The 22,067-nt window shown below is 47.9% G+C and overlaps 1 long non-coding RNA gene across 5 annotated transcripts in view; it reads right to left on the reverse strand.

The window, feature by feature from the left end:
• The window catches only part of LOC142814606 (uncharacterized), a 402,191-nt gene that overhangs the window by 160,633 nt on the left and 219,491 nt on the right, over window positions 1-22,067 (reverse strand). Inside the window, exon 1 of one of the 5 annotated variants that reach the window (XR_012894966.1) lies at window positions 6,814-7,091. The exons of the other annotated variants lie outside the window; for them this stretch is intronic. This is a non-coding gene — a long non-coding RNA (uncharacterized LOC142814606). Of the gene's footprint in view, window positions 1-6,813; window positions 7,092-22,067 lie in introns of those variants that run through there. 5 annotated transcript variants of the gene reach the window in all.

The raw sequence follows: 22,067 nt of genomic DNA on the forward strand, positions 1-22,067 counted from the left end.
TTTCCGAAAAGCACGACGTTTTAATACCTTGCCCAAGTACGCCAATTGCGCGAAGGTCAGCAACTTATTCGCTGACTCTCCAAGGATGGGCACTGCATATGAGCGAAGCAGTGAAAAGGAAAACAGCAAACATGAATGAGAAGAACAAAAAAAAAAAGAGAAGAGAACAGAGTTGTATTAGGGTGATCGATTCGTGTTATTTCCTCGTATGCGAGAGCATCTTCCAATCGGGACTTAATATAGACCGTGCTGTTAAATTATGCCAGTGGATCGTCTACATCAACCGATGTTAACCTACACTGCGCATCATTACGTTAACGTATGTCTGTACTTGCGACAATTTGTCAATGGCTAGCCATCACCAAGCAACAATAAACATTAGCAATCATCTTGCGAACTTTAGGGAACATCAACCAGATTTATCCAACGTAAGCCACCATTAAGGCATCACTTTAGTCCACATTGTTCAATCTTTGTCCAGGACAACACAGCTTACCGTTTACGAATTCAGATGAGAGCAGAGTCAGTGTGCGTTAACGTGTATTTTCTTTTAAAAAAGCAAAAAAAAAGAATGGAAACACAAAAATTTTCAGCAGCTAGCCCGTCGGCCTGGTTCAAATCCGGAGCAACCTAGAATTATGCCGGACTCGCTCGACCAATTGCAGACCGGCGCTTCGCGCGAGTCCACCTGGCGGCTAAGACTGCATACACGGGTGGACGGCGCGCGGCCATTTAGCCTCGAATATGGCGGCTAATTAGGCATCATTTAGGCTCGCGAGAACCAGCAATTTCGTGCACGTGCTCGCAACTACAGAAGGGACAATGCGAAAAAAGCCAAGTCCAAAATATCAAAGGTGTCTGGGTGTTTTATTTTGTTCTGCCACACGCGAGAAACACATGTATACGCCACGCCCTTGGCACACGCCCAGTTACGAGCGTTCTCTGTCGGGCAAGGAAACACCCGTTCGCCAGCTTTCAAGAGAGAGTAACGACCGAGTTCGTCTCTTCTAGCGCGGTGTGCGCCTAACTAAGCTATGTTTACGCGTTTGCTGCAGTAGTTTATTGTCATCCGCGGTGGTTACCGGCATCGCCTATAGCACGCTGACCGAAGTACCCAGCGCAGCCCACTTCAGACAATTTGAAAAATTATGCAGCCTCTCGCCGTCCAATCAGAGACTTGGTATTGGCGGCGCGGGCATAACCGCAGAAATGAATGGCCGGACGAACGCCGAAGCTAAGTGATTTCTCACAGCAACTGCAAGAAACACGTAAGATCACGTTTCTGCACAGTTGAATGCTCGATGAGTTAAAATGAAGTTTCGCAACGGCAAGCCTACACAGCGTCTATAGGCCTTTCGGACCACTCGTCGCGCGCGCTGTTTTAGTGCATATTTTATGCATTCATAGCCTGATTCATATGCCCTTTTCATCGCATCTACGATATATGTACGCTTTCCAACGCAACGAAATTTTCATACACCCTTCCTATGCCCAGTCATTTAACATATATAGCATCCTTGAAGTCGTCAATGCGGAGAATGGGTAACAATAACTGGATGACAGTGAGTTCAGACATTGGTTAGACCCGATTGCTACCCTGAGTCAGAATGAAGTTGTCCATGATAATTGTAACTACCCAGGAGGCACTGCAAATTTTTCTACAAGCTTTACTGAAAGCAGCAAGGTGTGTGTCACAGCTTACTTTGAATAACTTTTTCGTTTTTAGGAACTTGCGCAAAATTAAAGCTCACACGCCGAAAACTAAATCAAATCTCATGCGCAACAACTCCTTTGAATCGGAGATGAAGCCGCTGAAGATAAATGGAGCTTCACTTACGTCTCCCTTGCCAAGATGCGTCGCGCTTGTGCAGCATATTTAGTGTACGTTGTTTGGAAGACAGCGCTGCTACATACCAATGCTTATCAGTAAGCTATCAGGGCGTCATGAGCAGCTGCTCAGTAAAATGTAAGGCCCACCGGACGCCTTTCTCCTCTCCCATATAGTAGAGTACATCGTACTCTAAATCGTTAACAACTTTTTCCACACACACTCCTGACGGCATGCCCCTTTAGACGAGTCTTAGCCCCGTAATTAAAAGCATCGTAAGGTTTCCCCCCTGGATGATTGCCTAAGAGCCGATGCATGTAAGAAGCATCGCTCAATTGGTAAACGAAGTACATTGAATACATTGTAGTTTACGCGAAAGCGATAGGATATAGTGAATAGTCAGACATCTCAAAAGCAGTGACTGTGGGGGCAAAACTATTATAGAGGATAATATAACAGTTCCGTGATATTTTAAGTGGTTATGGCGAAGTAGGTGTTTATATATAGCGCACCTAGGCTACTAAATTTCCGTAAGTCTGCAGAGACAGATAAAAAAAAAACGGTCACATTCAACAAAATTGAGCAAGTAAACAAAAATATATTGCCAGCTGAAACAAACAATGAAAACGAGATAACAAGTGTGCTGCGATAATCTGGTAAACAAACAATCAATCAAAGAAACGATGGAAATGAACAACGAAGCGTAACGATCCTCCTCATCGCCCAAAAGGTGCGAGTCTTCTTTGCATTCGTTATAAACATCTCAAAGTGTACTGCTTATCAAAATAGTGTTAATGTTGCTCAGCGCATAATTATACGCAACAGTCATCAGAAAGAAGTCTGACTGCTCCTTCACCAATGGCCACCTCAGAGGAGTTAGTTCGGGACACTCGACCTGCCATCAGATCACAGAGCCCTGTTGTTACGAATCCAATACATGTGCAAGTGGTAACACACGAAAGGTAAGCACAATATAGCTACTGCCCGAAACAAAACAACAAGAGACAAGCGAAGAGACATCTGTTACCCTTCTTTTGTTTTTGTTTTTTCTTTTTAAAGCGACAGCCTAGACACCTAAACAAACGCGAAATTAGCCCTTCGGCAGCGTCAACGCTGGTGACGCGAGAGACCATTATAATGTGATGACGTCACCGTACGGTGGCACAGATCGCCAGTTTGTGACGTCAGGTGGGGCCGTCATCACATCACATTGTCGCTTGGTCATGGGTTGGCCGACTCCGTATGCAGTGCGAAACCAAACCGAGTGCAGAAAAGCTGGAATGTCTGTTGTCCACGAGGCAGTGCGAAACCGCACTATGGTACAGTAATGTTCCGGAGAGAAGGGGAGGAGGCGTATTAGTACATTATACGAGACAAAAAGTAAAATATAGCGCGGTTTACGCCTTCAAGTCATCTTAGGCGAATGCACAAGGCACCCTGAGTGTGTTTTTCTTACTTTATTTCATTCATTCATTCAGTTTTATAAGAGAAAAGTGACGAGGTAACGCCCACGTTTACCGTTGTTTGAGTGCCAACCTGTGACTCTCTGAAGGAAGCCGAGCCACATAGTATAGGCGCGGCCGCGTTCATGGCTCTCACCGTGCAGGTTTCGGTTCGTACGTGGATACGACGGGGCCCATAACTCTTCTACCTTGCGCAAATTGAACTTCGCAGCCGCGAGCAGCGGCGGGCAAGAGACCTTTCAGTTGACAGCGCGCGCGATCAATACGCGCAGCCTTTAAATAAATATTAACACACCGCCGCTGTGAACGGAGACTAATGCTCCACGCGAGCACGGCTTGTGTGCGAGCAGCCACTCCACCCCTTTCCTTAACGCTGTGGCATACACAGGATTCTTTGGCGACGGCCTTGCATAGCAAGCTCGGTTTCCCCTTTTCGTTATCCATTATCTCTCTACCCTTTTTTCACGTGATTCTGTTTTTGTCTCCTGAGAGGCGGTGACGCCACACGTGTTGCTGTTAAGTCGGCGTGCCGTTCTGCGCTATATATATAAACCTTTTAAGCAAGAGTTACTTTCAGGCTAATTTGACTTCGCCGCCGAACATTAAGATAAACAGCATACGCTTCGAGAAAGGACGCCGAACCACTTTGACTTTCGAAAATAAAAGCTTACACATGAAGCGCATGTAAGTTGCGTCGCAACATCCGCTTTCGATAGCGCGCTTATGTTAAGTAACTCAGGACTCATGGGAAAGCGAATGAACATTGATCAACCGAAGCTATACGTTACACAATGTTCGTTTGAATTTCTCAACGCTTATATCAGCCTTTGATTTAATATATTTATTTATTTATTGGTACCTCAAGGGTCCCGAGGGACATTACATGAGGGGTGGGTATCATAAGTAAAGAGAAAACGATAAACAAATAGTCTAGCATTATAGTGTTTCAGATATTAGCAATATGGCTGTAATCGCCTGAAAGACAGATAAGTGCAAAAAACTTGCGCATTATATTACAGACAACGTTGAAGATTGTACTCATCATCATAATCATCATCATCATCATCATCATCGTCGTCATCATCAGCCTGACTATGCCCGTTGCAGGATAAAGGCCTCTCCCGTGTGCCGCCAGTCTATATACTCGGTCATGTGTTTGCCGCTGCCACTTTATACCCTCAAACTTCATTATCTCATCTCCCCACCTCACTTTTCGTCTCCCTTTCACCCGCTTGCCTTCTCTGGGAATCCCGTCAGTTACGGTTAATGACCAGCGGTTGTCCTGCCTAGCGCGTTACGCGCTACGTGCCTTGCCCATGTCCATTTCTTCTTGATTTCAACTATATATAATATCGTTAACCGGGTTTGTTCCCTGGCCCATTCTGCCTTTTTCTTGTGTCTTAAGGCTGTACCTATCATTTACCTTTCCATCGCTCACTGCGTCGTCTTCAATCGAAGCTGCACCTCTTTGTAAACCTCCAGGTTTCTGCTGCGTATACGTAAGTACCTTCGAGATGCAGCTGTTATATACCTTCCTCTTGAAGGATCGGCTTGCTCTCCGTTGTATACATGATATTTAAAAAGGTAAATGCTTATAGAATTAGGACAACATAATAATTCATTCAACCAAAGGAAGAAGCAGAATTTCGACCAGGCTACTCAACAATCGATCACATTGATACTATCACTCATGTGATAGAGAAATGCTCAACATACACCCAACCACTGTACACAGTCTTGATAGATTACGAGATGCACTTGATTCAGTAGAGATATCAGCAGTCACTCAGACAATGCGGAATCAGGGCGTCGACGAAACATATATAAACATCCTGGAAGAAATACAGAGGACCAACTGCCGTGCACCACATATATAGTGCTCCATAAAGAAAGCGACAGAATACCAATAAAGAGGGGTGTAAGACAAGGGGATACAATCTCCCCGATGCTATTTACCACGTACTAACAAAAGGTTTTCAGAGGCCTACAATGGCAAGAGCTAGAGATAAAATTTGATGAACATTGTACTCATAAGCATCTTAATGCTCTAAATTTACGAACCAGTAAAAAAAGTAGCATGGTCCTTCGTGCATTGCAGACGAGATGAAGTGGTAAAAGGAGAGGCTTTGAATGCCGACATGTGTACGAAAACACCACCCCAACTTCTGATTAAGGAGCCAGACCGAATATTGAAATGTCCAACAAGCGTGTTCCGGTAGGACGCTCCAAGGTATGTTTGCACGTCTATAGAGTGCTAGCCCGCTATATTTTTATTAGAATTATCAATAGGATAGGTTAACGATGAAGTCAGCAAAACGAAAATTGCTGAAGGATTACTATATACCATGACAGTTTTAGGAGCACAAAAACAATGCTTTTGACACGCTTATTGAAAACATGGCACTGCCACTGACAGACTGATACTTGTTTGAATGGTGTCTAAAAAATTGACATTGCTCGCCTGAAGTAGTAAGTGCACGTGTTGAATTGAGGAGGTTGGTCAGTATATCGGCATGTGCAAGAATGTCAATGGAGTTTGCAATTCCTTGTGTTCAAATATTTGTGGATGGAAAGAAACGAAGCTGTTTCAGGACAGCTTGGAGGCACGAAAGCCCCGCAGCGACGACAGGCACGTGGGGATGCACACACAATAAGCTGTATTAAACACAAGCTCCGTGACATTTGAGCTGCGTTGGACAAATACAATGCAGCTCACGCAACAATGCAGCTCACGCAACAATGCAGCTTCACGCAACATATGTTCAGCAAAGGAGACATTCTACTTCTCTCTCTCTCTCTCACACACACAAACACACACAAAAACACACACACACACATCAATGTAAATCATAAATAACAAATTACAAGTTGTTTAAATCAGCACCCACTCGTCATTACGTGTAGGAATAGCTGGCACATGTGCCCTAATTTATTATTATTATTAATATTATTATTATTATTATTATTATTATTATTTCACTTAACCATAGTTTGCATGACTCCAACCATTAGTCCTTTCAGTCACGCGTGATTTAAAAATGCGTCTTGATCCCTGCCGATACCTTTTTGTCGACCATGCCTTTCTTGTTCTTAGCTAGCGAACACCTCCTTCCCCCCTCTCACCCCCGACCAATATATCCAGGAAAACATCTGTAACTCAGATGAATTATAAGATTCAGCTACCTCAGTCTTCAAGTGCAATGACCCCAACAGCTGTCAAGGTTAATATCTCTCAGAAACCCGCAATAACTCACAGCAATAAGCAACGTTACCCCCACTTCACACCAGTCGCCAGAATACAACTCGAAAAGCGCGCCCTCGGCGGCGCCGTACGTACAAAAACAAGATCGACACAGCGCGACGCCATCATTTCGTGCGAACCCGACCGACAAGCGAAGCGGCCGGCACGGGAACGTAGCCCCACGTGGAGGCGATCGAAGTCGGGGTCGTAACCAGTCGCTAAGGATCTCAAGGATGCGTCGCTCAACTCGGGCAAATCAGTGAAAGGCATTCACTATTTACCTGAACTCTGGGCTCGGCCATCGCAAAGTGTATCAGCTTCAGGAAGAGCGGACGATTTCCAAGATGGCGGCGCATGGCGGCGGCGTGTGTCCCGGCGGAGGAGGCAGGCGGGAGAGGAGGAAAATGGCGCGCGCGTTGGCGCCCAGCCCGCTGCGGCAGCACCGGACGATGATGCGACGGTGGGGTCTCATATTTTTTTTCTCACGCGTCGCTCACGACGGGGAAATACACGGCGGGCTGAGGCGAAGCTGTCCGAAAGACGACGCGTCTGTCCAGAGCGCAGGTGCTTCCTGCGATGACTGAAACTTGAGCGGAATGGGGTCAGAGGCGGGCGGCGTGGCGTTCGGAAGGGAACGAAAACTGCCCCCCCTCCCCCCTTTGCGCCACCAGGAATCGGGCGCTGAGAAGAAGCTCGGCCCGCGCTGCGGGGAGGGCCCCGAAGGAAGGGGAAGGGGGGGTCGTCGTTCGGGGTCTTGATAGTTTAGTTCTGTGAGCGTGCGTTTGTGCAAACTCCGGCCCTTTACCCACTCGAGGCGCGCGCTCTCGGCCTGAGGGGTGGTGCTCCGCTGCCGGGCGTTCGTAAGAAGAGCGTCGTTCGCCCGCCCCGTAGAAGAAACAGACATTCACCTTTTCCTCCACATTTTCAGTTCTCCTCAGTGCGTTCGAAAGAGGGGGCCGACAAAGTTGTATAGTAAAGCGGTGCAGAACGCCGCACATGTTCCGTTGTTCCCGACTCCGGGACGGTTTTCCGACGTTGTCACAGAACGGCGAGTTTTTTTTTTTTTTTATATAGTTCCGAACACATCTGCCCGACTTCAGGCATTACGTGCGGGCTTTCGCGTCAACTACGAGACGACACTAACCCAACGAACATAAAATCGTAAAGTGTTCGTCTCGTGTATACACACTCTCTGCTGCTTTAACGCAATGATATACGAGTCCCCTGGTTTCCTGCGGTCGCATAAATCATGTAGGTTGACAGCGATGCCCGAAAACTATATAGCGACCAAGATATACGACACCACGCGCCTGCCACGGAGAAACGGATGCTGTATTGTATAACTCGTTCCGCCTGAAATCTCGTCCTCGACGCAAGGGCGCTCTCCGAACGCTTATGTGGCGGGAATATGAAGCACACGCCCTCGGAATGATATCGGCTCGGTACATCCGATTCACGACAAGGGAGTAGAGCGTATACAGCTGCAAAACTGGATGCGACTCGGATTTGATAAAATGTAAACGCATTGCTCACTCTGCCATCTCACGGTCTGTTGACAGAGTAATCACTTCATGCCTTTTGCCGAAGGCTGCTCACGTACAAGCCAGTTTCAGCCAGAGTCGGAGACAGACGCCGTCACACGTTGACAAAAATAGACCCGGTGATAGAAACACAGTAAACAAGAGATGCCACAGAATTTATTGCCACTCTTTATTCTTACGTATACGGACCAAAGACGTGGGGATCACTGAATGGTTCTTGGCAGGCTTGATTAATAAAGACATAATCCAAAAGTTTTGAATGCGCAGGCCACGCACACAGAAGCCAAGCAGAGGGGATCCTCCACGACGCGTTTGCAAGCGTGGAGAGAGCTTGCACTTCATTAGATCGCGGATGCTTCCGGTTTAATAGAAGGCAGACTCCCCAAATTATCTACCGAAACACGCTTGTAACCATCCCTAACACGACTGGTTATACCGAGTTAGGGGAAGGAGGAGGGGGTTGAGACAGAGAAGAGAGAAGGTGGTGGTAGTGGTTAGACGATGAGAAAAGGCACCTAATTTCTGCAACCCGGTCGGGAGCACGGCGCAGTGCCTGAGAGAAGGGCATTGACGTCTCTGCAGCTGTGTCCGACTTGGTGAGCCCCCTCTCCTTAGCACACCACGCAGAGTAGAACGGGCGAGAAGGCGGTGCGTCGACCCTGAAGCTGAAACAGCGCGGCGCCCCCTTTCGGTCTCGCTCCGTGGCTTCGGGTTACCTGTCCACTCCGGATGATCTCGCGTTGCACCATTCGTCTTCGCCGAGGAGGCATGCCATCGTGGCCCCCGCGCTCAAATTGCGCGCCCAGACGTGATCACGCCGACGACACCCTCCCCTACGACGGCGCCTGCTCAAGACGATGCGTGTAATGGAGTGGCTCTCTCTTTCGAGATGTGCCTTTTTTCTCGCTTGAGCGAGGTATCATCCTCCGACCTGACCACTTGATATCGTAAACCAACGCGGGACGACAGTCTTCGGGAGAAAATGAATCTGCGCTGGCGACCGTCGCACCCCTGGTGGTTAGCGCATGCGTTTCGGGCCTGCTGAGAGGCGTGTAACGACAGACAAAAACAAAACGCGGAAGGCTTGCGTGCCTACTAATGAAGCGAGGGCGCTGTATTCATTAAGAGCTGCCCGGAGGCCACGTTTCAGCGCCGAACAAAATATGGCCAAAAATTGTGTGAACGAAATGGAAACCTCCCTAGATGAGACTGTCATTTGCATGAAGCGTTCTGACCTTCACTCAATGGCACAATCATGGTGGAAGCCAAACACATGTGTAGGAAACAAGCTTATTTTCCTTGCACCATACCAGCCACGATAATGGTCAATAATCGGGCGCAAATATAATCTATATACTCGGGGACGTCTTTCTGTACCAATGTAGTCTAGGCTACTGACAGCCGAACCACGCCGTTTCATCAGGGCCGCTGCACAGGTGGAAGTAGTTTCGCGAAAGAAGAACAAAAAATATGCCCAACGTAATCATTTAAAGATGTGCAGAGATAATGTTTAAATGGCAATTGATTATGCCAAAAGATTATCAGAGATATGAAGTAAAATGGCGATATATTCCAGATTTTTCGATTCTTATCTTTTTTTTCTTTAAGTTTCCGCGTTCCCCACTGCCGTCGCAATGGCTCTTTCTTCATCTCCCTTCAGAAAAAAAAAAAAGGCCTCCAAGGCGGCCGTCTCATTCCTCCGGTTGCTCGCTAATTCGCTCGGCGAACAGGATATTTAAGAAGCTCGAGTACCAAAAGCTGTCGAAACTAACCAAGCAATTGGTTGGCAACGAGTACGCCCATTGCAAGTGCGACTGACGCAACCGAGACTCTCAGTCACTTCCGTGTTTCGTTCGCTTAGCCAGCTTAGGCGGGAGCAAACGTACTGTCGCGCGTAAAATGCCGCATGCCCGTCCGGTTTTAATGAGGGGGACGGAAACATGCAGCGGTTAGGATTGAGCCCAGGATTCGCGACGATAGTTATAGCGCGAGAACAGAACGACGACACAGAGACAAGAAGGACACGAAGGTCTCTGTGTCGTCGTTCTGTTCTCGCGCTATAACTATCATGTCATACCAACTATATCCCAAGCTGCCACACTTCTAAGGATTCGCGGGTTCTGAAGCGGCGCGAGGTGGCCTCTAAACGTTTCATGAAGCGTGAGCGCGCGGGCGGTGGACCACCAATGCCTCTCGATGCAGGCGTAACTCAACGCGATCCAAACTGAACTTCACGCTGCAAGGATGTGCGAGTGGCTCTTCGGATATACCGCGCCCGCGCTATATGTACGATCGCTACACGCGCCAGTTTTCATCTCTTGATGAGTTTACATATCAGTGCATGCCCTAAATAGTGCAGTGAAAATATTCACGTCATTTCTCGACGACACGGAATGACGGACAAATTGAGCAAGGAACGAAATGCCAATATGCCTACGCTCGATAATCGTGGTTGAATGCAACGAACCAAGTAGCACATGCGAAGAAATGAACTGCAGGAAATAGGTATCTGTCACGCCGAAACTGAAGCCGAAACAAGCTTATCGGGGGCTACTTTAGCGCAGTAGCACGAAGCAGTACTCCCCTCTCCTGAATGAAGAGTATTAACATACATTCTAGAAAACACGGGAGGGGAATGTGCCCGCTCACCCTCCAGCGCTCCACACACACACACACACACACACACACACACACACACACACACACATATATATATATATATATATATATATATATATATATATATATATATATATATATATATATATATATATATATATATATTCTCCAAAAAGAATTCGTCAGTGGAATGCTTTGTAATTACCACTGGTTAATTGTGATTCACTGGAAAAATTTGAGGAAGGGCTCAAAGATATTTTTCTGTAAGTATGGTCTACTATGTTAATTTATTGCAATTTATTTGTATGCTTACTACGACTGCACTGTTTTTCCTTCAGCCTCAATGCCGGTGTTTCCAATGTATGTCATGTAACATTTCCAAGTTCGAGTGTTGCTGTTTGAATTGCTGTATGATTTGAATGTCTTGATGTTTGTCATTCTTAGTATGTCCCACCCCTGTAACAGCCGAAAGGCTAACAGTATTTGGAAAATAAAAAGAAATATATGTAGTCGACTGGAAGCTATGTTGCGTTATGTTCAGCGCAAGTGTGACACAGTTGCTTATTGCTTACAACCATTCTGCTTTTTTTTACGAGCATATAGGCAAACAAAACAAAGACACTAAACTGGTTTTAAAATAAATGAACAGATTTTACACCTAAGGGCATCTCAGCTTCATGAAGGCAGAGTTGTTTAGTAGCCTTCAACGTTTTTGGGCAGCCTTGAACTTCACACGCTCCATCGCGTGCGTGCAAGGAGCAGCGTTTAGCGCTGAGGATAACGACCGGCGCTGGCACGCGTGGCTTTTCGCGTTTGCCACCACTTAGGGAGGTATGGGGAGCGTACTATACGCTCGTGCACGGCGGCGCGTATAAGCAGCCAAAGAACGCTCCAGAAATCGGCGCGTCCGCCGTCAAAGATGTGCTGCGAATACATCCCAAGATGGAAGCCGTGGCACAGCGGGGGGGACGAGGCCACCACCCTCCGTCTCAACCCGAAACAAGGTGGGAAGGAGGGGATCGCGAGTGATGGGGCGCTGGCCCTTTCCGCATTTGATGCATGGGGCAACGGCGGGCGCCATTCGTCATCGGCTGCTGCGCGTTCGTCTGCGCTTGATAATCTTGAACGTGAAGATTTTGACTCCCTCTCTCCGCCACTTTCTGCCGTTTTCTATTTCTCCTTCTCTCTCTTTATTCAGATTCCTCTCTCTCAGGCTCCCTTCTCTGTTTGAAGGCCGAGGGTGGGCGGCAGCCGCCTGGCGGCCGGAATTCTTGACAGAGATGAACGACGCGCCCTCGCCCTTCGCTTTTCCCCTTCTTTCCTTCGCTGTGATCACGCTGAGGTAAGACTTACTCTTCTTATTTTTCTCTTTTGCACGACAGAAAAAGAGCTCGTCCGCTCCCTTTCTCGTAAGGGCTCCCCCTTTCTGCTTCGCAACGCTGTTCTTCTTCGTCGGTTTGCGATGGATGCTACCGAGTAAGGAGCCTCCTTTCTCTCAGGCCCCCGGGATTATAATTCGGCGCAAGGGAAATTACCGACGCTGCTGCTGCTGCTGCTGCGGCAGCGAAACGAGAAAGACGCGCGCGCTGAGTTGCAGCGCTGGCGAAGCAAAGTGAACAGACCAAGCAACCAAGCGTTGTGTGCTGCGCGATGCACCACCGACGGACGCGGCAGCAACGAAGGAGCGGTTGAATTTGGCCTAGGGCCAAGTAACTCCCCTCCCCCCTCTTCTTTTCCCGTTCTCCACCTCTACTAGCCGTTGCTGCTTGTGCAAGATGCATGCTCCGAGACACAGGGACGAGGTTTTGTCTTGTAGTGCTGGCGCTGCCGAAAGAGAAAAATACGACGCGGGAATTGGCCGCCTTCGGCCGCGCGCAGAAAGGACCAGCCGACGAGCACGGGGTCCAGGGGACAGGGTGGCGTGTTTACGCGCCCCAGTTTGCACCCTGCGACGATGACTGAGGAGGCCGTTGGCGCCCGCGGCGAGTTTTGAAGAAGCATCAAAGGAGGACCGCTGTTTTCCAGCGCACTTTTGTTTCGCTTTTGGTGTCGCTAGGATCATGGAATTTGTGCCATGGCATAGACGAGGGGCATCTCTTTTCACTACGTGTCCCTGTTCTAAAAAAAAAAAGAAAAAAAAGCTTAACCTATGTAGACAAAGCTTCGGCGAGCTTAGAGCTAATTTCATGTCTGCGGTGACTGAAGGACCGGGATGCCGCCAGAAATTTATTTCGAAAAGGAGGTGGGGAGGTGTTAGTAATCCCCTTTCAAGCATGTTCATACGTGTTTGTGTGCCTACGTCTATATGGACCATATGCAATACAATACGTAGCAGTTTCGGGCAGGATGGGACCTTTGGCTATCTGACATGATACCAGCGAGTCGGGCTTTGACGAGTAGAGAGGCACCAACAGCGCCAGTTGCAACGCCAGGACCGATGGCTTTGAAAGTGGCGGAGTAACAAAACCAACTATTCAGATATCGATGCTTGGGCTTCTGAACAGGTCCATAATGTAACTGCGCAAAAAAAAAAAAAAGAATGGACGAAAGCAAGTAAGGAGAGAAAAGGACAGACAAGCGAAGACTATTTCTGCCAGGAACAAGTTGTCCACTTTATGTGCCAAAGTAGACAGACAAGTCGCGAATCAGCAAAATGTCCAGCAAGATATATGCAATGTTGGTCATATTCATAATTATGTATCCTGTATCACCAATGTTGTTTACTCTGTACACTTGCCATGCAATCGTGTGTACCTGGGCCAAACAGGTCGTTGTCTAAATGTTAGACTTCGAAAGCACTTTAATTTTCTACAAGGCCACTCCGGCCTTCATGTAGCAGCTTACTGTAAGAAATGCGGCTGCGCTCCACGCTCTTTGGTGATACTTCTGTGTTGTTGCAGCATCCAAAGAGTGCACGAACTTATTGAGGCTGAGCATATTCACAAGAAATCTGAGTCTTGCGTCAGTGTTCCCTTTGTGGCCGTACACGATAAAGCGTTAAGCAATCTTGGTTATGCATGACGGCTGTGCTATGCCTTATGTGGCCTATAGGTTTTTTGGGTGATTTGGTCTTTCGTGCCTTTTTTCTCCTCCCCCTTTTCCCGCTCTTCCGTTTTACTCTGTCCATTATATATTGACTCATTCTTGCAATAAAGCTTCAGTTGATAGTCTGCGCTTTTATGTACTTTTCTCTCCTTTCTGGTTCCCGTGCGTTTTTTTTTTTTTTGCGCAGATTCATTACGGATGATTATAGCAACTCTCTCAACTTACTATTCTTTTGAACAAGGTTTCTACAGCCTAACCCCGAACCCCTGGCCAGGTAAATGCTGAAGGCAGCCTGCTCTGGGTTGGATGAAAGGGGAACAAAAAATGAATGGAATAGAAGAGAGAAAACTCAGATGTAAAATGCAGACATGGATGGGGAGAAATGTTTGTGATTACTCTACTATGTAGGAGGGAAAGATGGGACATAAAAGTATACGTAGGTAAGCGGGGATACACAAGATAGAGGCGGGAGGAAGCATTTGTACATGTTTTGTATAAGAATAATGCGTTTTGTGCGGATCTGTTTGTCTTAAGCAAATAATAAAGGGGCAATCGTCAAGATATCAAAGCCAGTGAAAAGCTATCCGGCCCGCCACCTGGATTTCGGTACCCACATTTGTGCACCGCTTCCCATCATGACCACCATGGTATAATCTCTCGTTGTATGGTGACCTCATGACGTTTCCAGTGGGCTTTGCATTTTTGGAATAAAGAGGGTTTAGATAAACTTTGAGAAGGTAGCTGGTTATGATTATTACTCCAGAGAAATTAAGGGAGCCGAGCCTTATCACCAACTAATTTGACACGTGTAGAGATAATCAGGCATTTTCATTAGAGAAAACAACCACGCGAGTTTCCTAAAAACTTATTCGGATATGACTAAAGTGCAACGCGGTCATATCCTATGGCCTACAGGTCAAGCCGACACACAAATTCCCGAGAAACATCCTTTTATAGGATAGTGCGCTTGCAGACACACCCACAATATCAAACACCATCAGGATCACAGAGTCTACTGTCAGAAACTCGAACAGCTAGGTTACCCAATTGAAAAAAACTTCGATCACTTCCCCTCGGGAATTTGGTGAATAACGATTGGGGAAGTTTGACGGAGTTATGCATATGACGTGTATCGAATCAGGGTGGTCATAAACAAAATTAGCGCCATATTATGCATAGCAGTCTGCTCGGAAGGTTAGTGCAATGTAATGCAAAAGTATGAGATAGTTTCCAGGAGCCGTAATCAGTAAGGAAGGACAATCGCCTCTATATTCTCTTGTTTTCTTTTTTTATTATTTTTTATTTTTTTTGCTACTGCTGTCAATGCGCTAAATACTTCTGCAATAATAGTCATTACGCTTGTTTCAATTCCCTTGTCCTTTAGTAGTGCGAGAGGCATATATAGTGGAAGAGCAGAGATATTAACAAGCTTGAGCCCAATAGGCTACCACGTATTGAGGAATACGAAAGTGGCCTGAAAGGTGAGAAGGAAGGAAAGCCGTACACTTCACCGACACACACTCCGAAAGAAGTGTTTACTGCCCGGCCCATCACAAGCATCTGTAATAAATTTCTCCTTTGTTAACGATGTCACGGCGCATGCGTCCTTCTCGTAGCGGAAAAATTTCGCTCGCCTCTTGATCTCGGAGGCTTTCATTCTGGCGCTACCGGTTGCCCCGAGTCCTGCCCAAACGAGGGCGGCCAGTCCAGATAAAAAAAAACACATTGTTGGAGGGCTAGGCAGTGGTCATGCTTGGCCTGGCTAGCCACAACAATTGATTTTAATAGTACAAGGAAGTGCGTGCTTAATTAAATCTCAGACACAAAAATAAGAACAGAGACAAAGAAAGCTGGGAACGAAGCGGAATTCTGAGGGGCGAGAGTGATGAAAAATAAAAGATCGATTGATATGTGGGGTTTAACGTCCCAAAACCACCATATATGAAAAATAAAAGAGTGGAAGAGGCAGCTGCCACATGAGTATGCCCACACGACCGAGTTTCATGTTGGTGTGCCTGTCTACTTTTGAATACCTAGCGCGGGCCCAGAGGTACTGGAAGCTAAACCCTCCTGTACTGCATGCAAGTGCGCGCTCTGCCCCCACTGTGTTCAACGAATAAATCGGGAAACTATTTGAGGCTGACATATAGTTCCTTCCGTATGTATCTCACACATCCAACAGAAGAGTACTCGCATATTTCCGCACATAGCACGCACATTGAAGTCACTGCTTTTTAAGGCAATAGCCTTACATGCTCCATAAAGTACGCAAACTGACCGTCGACGTCAACACAAATCGGTAAAAAAAAAGAATCATTATATGATGACGTCGCTCAAGTCACAAGCCACCAAAATTCGTCACCTCATTAGGGCACCAAATAACGAGACGTCAAACGATGACTTCATGATACGGCGCAGTCGCTTGGTCAAACGTGGGCCAATCTCAGAGGCAGTGCTGCAACACTACTAGATGTGTTGAAAACTGTGCTGCAATCATGAAGGCAGTAATAAACCATGTTGGGCGCAGAAAGGTTTCGCGGACAAAAAATGCTTAAATGAAATCAGTTGTAGATAAAGAAAACAAAAAAGCTCTCGTCGTCGAGTCGTGTTAAGTGAATGCATAAGTCAGCATGTGCATTAGCTTTTATTATCACTACTATATAAATGCTCTTAGATTTGGTAGGAAGTGGTTTCGGCAGCTCCGGGGGTTATATAGCTCTTTTTTTTTTCTAAGCCTATATAGTTCTTATATAGCTCTTTTTTTCTATATAGCTCTTTTTTTTCTATTAAACATGACCATCCCCAAGTCAATACAAACGCGACCACTCGAAGATCGCGTTCAGCAAAGAAACGCGTTAGCTCCGTCACTCACCCGCAAAAAATGAACAAAGCCACGCCTCCTTCTTTTTAAAGAGAGCATAATTTATTTATTTATTCTCGATGCCAATAAACGGAGGCGGAAGGCCTACGAGCCGACCTCCCACTCGGTAAAATAAATGTCTGGGAAACGAAGGCAGCCGACGCGCACCTTGGCCGACATAAATTACGGCGACCGGCGCTTCCGAGCCGCTACTAGTGGTCCTCGGCCAGAGACACCACAGGATCGTCCCTGTCCCGGAGGGTGGATCCGCCGCGTTATAAACAATCCCACCGCCGCAGTGGGACATCCCATAGGTGTCGCTATTGATGCTAATCCCCCGCCACCAGAGCTGTCCCGTGTCCTCCTATCTCATCCCATCCCCTCCTTTTCTTTTCAATAGCCTTGACTTCAAGCCGTCCCTGTTTCTTTCTCTTGCAGCCGGAGTGTAGATTGGAGGATGAACGCCGGTAGGACGAGAGCGACCCTGCCCAGGCAGAGCGCTACACAACACAGCCATCGCAAGCGTGCGCACCCAGCGAGCGGAGCGCCCCCAACTTCACGCTCAGGTGGCTTCGGGAGCGTCGCGTCGCCCTGGGGGAAACGTAGCGGCACCCCAGGAGTCGGTTGCGCAGCGTCGGCGGGCCACTTCAGGAGTTCGCTCGCCTGTGACAAGCGCTGATTGGACGGCCGCGCTCCGATGTGACGCCGGAGTGCCCCAGCCGTTCCCCATGCCTCGATCCCCTGACAGCGCTCACCCGGGGTCTTCCCAACCTTGCTTTATTTTTGTTGTTTTTTGTTTTCTTTATTTCTCGTTCTTTTCGGGCTTCTGCCACCAGGCGGAGGTTGACAAATACGCTGTAGTGGCGACGTTTGTAGCACTTTTCGCTTTTCAGGACACTCGTACCGGGCAGTGTGATTGGTGCATCAGGGAAGTCACTAAAGCTGCTAAAGCGTTGGTAGCTAAAGAAAGACAATTTGGTTTTGCTGGAAGATGAACGACAATTATATTTCCGAAGGGAATATAATTGTCGGTAGTCTCAAAATCCAGAAATGCAGCCGGTAGGCGTGAAGCGCACGAGGCGCGCTTTTGGCAAGATCCAGCAAGAGTGAGTGCTTGCCCAGGTCGTTGAAATTCAAGCATCCAGACTTATATTGCTGAGAAAGCTACATTCAGGCAACGGTACTTTCACATGATTGTGTAATCGAGGGCTACGCATGTGACTCACGTGACAGACAGACAGACAGACAGACAGACACATAGATAGATAGATAGATAGATAGATAGACGAATGTATGGACAGACAGACAGACGGACAGACAGACCGATGGAAGGATGGGCGGACAGACACAGATTGACAGACAGACAGACACATAGATAGATAGATAGATAGATAGATTGATTCATAGATAGAAATTGTATGCACAGTGCGCGCTAGATAATAACCTTCATAAAGTACGTTACAACAATAAACATGTTTAGCTCTGCATAGTCTTTCAATAAGCGATCGATAAATAAATAGCCACACATTTGTTTTTTCAGCACAATAGAGGGTGAAATGTGTAAATATTTGGAGAAAAGTTTTGTCTCGGTTTGGCAGTAAGAAGCGGCAGCTGCTTCATTCAGCAAGGTGTGAACATCACGATCATCAAGTAAAACTCGGCGAAAATGACAAGGCGCGAAGCTACAAGAGAGTAGGAAAATGGGGAACAAAAATTGACCCGTATCTGCATGTTAATCTGCAAATGTCATCGAAAGACGATAGTCTTGCAAGTGGAGAGAGTAAACAAAACATTTATTTGATTCACATAAAAAACAGCGCCAATAACGAGGGACAAGAGAAAGAAGACAGACAGCGACACTGACTTACAACAAGATTTATTTGCTAGAACCGCACAGTATTATTGCGACGCGCACCTCCGACGACGTTACGAAGGGCGCCTCGAAATCTCACCGCTGCAACAACTGTTTCGAAAGACGGCGACGCCAACACGGTCCCGAAGGCGCCACTGCTTTCAACTCCGCCGGGAAGGTCACCAGCCGTTTGGTAGCGTATGTTTCTCAGCTCGCGACTGCTTCTGCGCAGAGCTGATAAGACGAGCGGACGAGACGACGGTGAGTTAAACAAGGTTTATGTACAGCATATATACAGAGGCGTTACAAATTCGGCACTGGGGCCGACAGAGACTCGGAGAGCCGAGCTCCCCTCTCTAACACATAGGTCTGCTCTCAAACGGGTCCGTTCTGACACACATGTCAGCTTTCCCCTAGGACCGCTGATCGCGACGCGCCGCAGGGCTTCTTTTATTTGCACCGGGTCCAACCAAAATGTCCAATCAGAAGCGCCGCTGGTCGTCAGGGCAGACTCCTCCAATGGGGTCGCCGCGCAATGCGTCAGACCACCAGACATGAAGACGCCGCTTGTTTACTCGACGGGCTCGCAGCTGCGCTGACTCACTGCACGTGCGCGCCAGAAAGGCGCCGTCCGCCTGTTGACGCCGTTGAGTTGTTCGCGTCAAGCGGGCTGGCCTTGACCCAGATTGCCTTTTTCAGAGGCACGGACGTTTGCTGCGGACTCGCTGGCATAACAGCACCCCCGCCGCCAGACAATGCGCCGAAAAGACGAGCTGCTTCCACGGGGCTCGGATGACAGGCGCGCTCGTTCGCCAGGTCCCTCCAGGTTCGCCTCCAGGGCCATGGGGAGAATGCAGCTCCAGACTGTTCCGGGAACACATCCCATTCTTGACGACAGATCCTAGCTCCACTGGCTTGTCGCCACAACTTGCTGGCCAACTTCGCTCGTCTCTTCTGACCATCTTCGGTTTCAGCACTTGTCGATGGTTCTTCAACTTGCTAAGAACGGTTCGACAACAGACAACACACGACACAAGCAAGTGCCCTCGGTCACCCAACAGAACACCAGACAAAGTATAGAACAACATATACCTATCTACGTGTCTATCGGAATTTTGTTCCCTCTACATCAAGAGGCACATGTGGGACACAAGACTCTTAAAGTAAGAACTTGAATTTTTCACACTTACAACGCAACGAATTAGAATACCACATGAAGTTGGCCCCTTGAGATCACTCTGAACGATAGCGCTCAGCCCAGGTCGTGATGAGGTCAAAATTTTGCCCCGAATCGCCAGCGAGAAACCGAAAGGTTGAGAAGGTACTAGCTAGAACGCACTGCTCAATGCACCTGCATTAGCGTTTAGCTTTCCCTCTTTTTTTCGATAGCGAACGTCAAAGTTGCGCTGTGGAGCAACATGCTCCACCTCAGTAACCGGCCACTTTTAGGCGACGATACCTATGCGGCACCAAGAGCGGCTCACACTTGCGACGTTGCACAGGGGAACAACGATACGGCTTGCTACGGATTGACTCCTCACCGCTTAGCTCGATATCGTGTTCGATCACCCTCGTGTTTCCGGGGCGGTCCGAAAACACGTCTCCAAACTCGGAAACAATCCTTCTCGGGTCCTCCTTCCGGGCTTCACTTAACCTAGCCTCTAGGTTTATTTGCTCCCAGATTACTTTCGATCCCCCTTCGATTACCTCACTAGTACTCAAAACTTCCGCTCCCTCTTCCTCTGAAGCACTTAAAAGTAAATTTACGACTGCTTTCAAGTTACTGTGATAAATTTTGTTCCGCCACCTTCCTAATTTCACTTCATAATTCATATCGGGAAGCTTCGATATCACTTTGGCGGGCCCTCCCCAATGAATCTCAAGCTTGTTCCTTTTGGACGGCTGCAGCAGCATTACCTGATTATCAACTTCAAAAGCGCGATTCTTCACCGATTTCTCGTAGTGCTCCTTCGACAGCACTTGTGCCGCGTTTTTGTGGCTTTCCACTAGCGCTTCAATCGAGAGATCCTCACGCTGCTCTCGAATGAGCGTCTCTCGATCAACTCTCGGTAGCTCGCTCCAACTTTCCGCTACAGGCGAGAGCGTTGCAACCCTCTCGCTCTGACTCAATGGCGCCATGTCGTCTCCCCCTACGCATACCTCGCCGGCCGCTTCCGCGACGGGCCGCTCGCGTGACTGCTCACATGACTCATTCGGAAAATTTCCTTTCTGGGGTTCCGTCGACCCGCCGACAAGGTCACTTGAGAGTTCACCGCATTGAACCAGATCAAGCTGCCGAGATAGCTTCCGCGCTTGCGATCGCGTGAGGGCCATGCACGCAAAGTTGGGGAAGAACGATTTGCCCTGCTCTTTGAGAAGCTGCTCTGAGTTGCTGGAGAAAAGATAAGGAAAACGATCGTTTAGCGCGGCAGACACAGCCGCTTCGGTGCGAAGCTTACCAAACGGGCCTTCAATGACAACGGTGGCGATTGGTAAGCGAACACTCTGCTCATCGGCGACTTGCCTGATCCACGCGCATTCTCCTGTAAAGTCATCCGGAGACACCAATGAAGGATGGACAACGTCCATGGTTGCCGCTGAGTCTCTAAGTGCTCGGCACGTTTTCTCATTCACCCTAATTTCTTGGAGATACGGCTCCAACAACCGCATGTTTTTTTCTGATTCTCGGATTGTTGCGAAGGCAAACTTTTCCTGACAGTTTCTCGCGATGTGTCCTTCCTTTTTGCAGCTGTAGCAGATTAGCGGCTTCCGTTTGTTTTCCGATTCAAATGCCTGTGTGGTAGAAACCTCACTCGATTTCTCCGCTTCTGTTTGCCCTTCCCCTACACTGTCCTTCGTAAGAGACGGGTCCTTTTTGAAATAACGGTGCGGAACGGGTTTCCGTTGATCAGGTTTCCTTGAAAAGCCCTCTTTCCTTTCATCCTTTTCAACGCGCACTGCCCTGCTATGCAACTTTCGGCGAGTATAATACTCCTCAGCTAACTCAGCTGCCTTGTTTAACTGTACTTCCCCAAGTCTGTCCTGCAGCCAAAGTTTGACATCCTCCTCGATGCAGCGGTAGAATTGCTCCAATGCAACGCATTCCACCACTTTATCGCGGTCGTCATACACACCTTCGCCCTTGAGCCATTCAATCAAATCGGCCTTAAGACGAAACGCGAAGTCAACGTGTGACTCATTCCCCTTTTTAGCATACCGGAACCTTTGCCTGAAAGCCTCGGGTGACAACTTATAACGTCTTAAGAGCACTTCTTTAACCTCGTCATAGCTCTCAAACGCTTCTCTCGACAAGCAAGTTATCGCGTCGGACACTTCGCCGGGAAGAAGAGCTAACAGGTTCCGCGCCCAAAGACACCGCTCCAAAGCGTTTCGCTCACAGACGTGTTCAAACTTGACGAGATACTTCGCCATGTCCTCGCCTACTACGAACGGTGGCAGTTGGTCCCGAATTCTAAAACCGCTGACCTGAATCGTCGGAGAAGCTACGCTAGGCGCCTGCGAACACTGTAGGATTGCCAATTCTAGTCGTTTCAACTCTAGGCGCTCTTGTCTCTCGGCCTCCTCGCGCTCGCGACGTTCGCGCCTTTCAGCTTCTTC

The sequence above is a fragment of the Rhipicephalus microplus genome, chromosome 4 (assembly GCF_043290135.1).
Source record: "Rhipicephalus microplus isolate Deutch F79 chromosome 4, USDA_Rmic, whole genome shotgun sequence".
NCBI classification, from domain to species: domain Eukaryota; kingdom Metazoa; phylum Arthropoda; class Arachnida; order Ixodida; family Ixodidae; genus Rhipicephalus; species Rhipicephalus microplus.